The sequence below is a fragment of the Octopus bimaculoides genome, chromosome 20 (assembly GCF_001194135.2).
Source record: "Octopus bimaculoides isolate UCB-OBI-ISO-001 chromosome 20, ASM119413v2, whole genome shotgun sequence".
In the NCBI taxonomy this organism is placed as follows: domain Eukaryota; kingdom Metazoa; phylum Mollusca; class Cephalopoda; order Octopoda; family Octopodidae; genus Octopus; species Octopus bimaculoides.
This window is the reverse complement of record NC_069000.1, coordinates 28,413,525-28,414,792: the sequence shown is the minus strand read 5'-3', so window position 1 is coordinate 28,414,792 and position 1,268 is coordinate 28,413,525.

The following is a 1,268-nucleotide window of genomic DNA, read 5'->3' as shown; positions in this document are numbered from 1 at the left end:
CAACATTCGACAGACTCTCTTTCTCCTATTCATTCTCTTTATTGAGCAATCTTTCGTAGTGGCGTCTCCAAACCTCTTTCTTTGCAGCCTTGTTTAGTGCAAGCGTACCATCATCCATGCAAACACATTTCTCTCCCACGACATCATGATTCTCTCTCCTACACTGTCTTGCAACATGAAATACCTCAAGTCTTTGGTCCTCATGGCATAGAACATTGGCATATTTTTTCTCATCTGCTTCCCCTCTGGCTAAATAAACCTCTCGCCTAGCTTCCCTTCTGGCAGTCTGATACAATTCCTTGCTACCACTGTTCTTCCAGTCCTTCCAAGCCTGTTTCTTTTGTCTAATAGCCCTGTCTACCTCCTTGTTCCACCACCATGTTATTTTGGGTTGAGAGTGGACTTTGCACCATCCACAGATCTGGTCAGTGGCCCTCAGCAAGTTGTCCCGTAGAAACCTCCAGTTGTCTTTCACATCGTGTGATGCTATATCCCCTTCTATTTCGTCAAAAGCTTTGAGTAATACGTCTCTAAATCTCTGTCCATTTGCAGGATCTTTAAGCTTCCAGAATCTTCTCCTCCATGCTGGTCGTCTTCTGGGCATCCATTTAGCCCTGATCCTCAAGTCACTAACTACTAGTCTATGTTGTGGGGTATATTCTTCGCCTGGCAAGGTTTTGGCATTTATAAGCAGCCATCTTTCCCTTTTCCTGGCGAGGATGTAGTCAATTTGACTAGTATGTCTGCCAGAACGGTAGGTGACTAGGTGACTGGCAGGTTTCCTGAAGTTAGTATTGCAGACCATAAGGTCATTTGCATCACAGAACGCCAGCAGCCTGGTTCCCTCCTCATTGCGGGAACCAAAACCGTAGCCTCCATGTATGCCATAGAAGCCCCCTGAATGTTGTCCAACATGACCATTGAGGTCACCAGCCACAAAGAGAAGGTCCCCGTCATTCGTCAATGAGGTAGTCTGCAGGAGGGTGTCATAAAATTGGTCTTTCTGTCTGTCGGGTAGCCCGAGCTGAGGGGCATAGGTCGAGATAATGGTTGCTAACCCATGGTCAAGGACTAATCTAATCCTAAGTATTCTATCGCATACGCTACCTCGATTACCTTATCCACCCATTTCTCTGCAAGAAGTATACCCACGCCCCCGTCTGTGTTCCCTGCCCAGAAAATCTTGTACCTGTGTTCGTTGCCTGTGAGGAACCCCCTCACCACATTACTTCTTGGAGGCAGCAGATATTGACACATCTCCGTTCAAG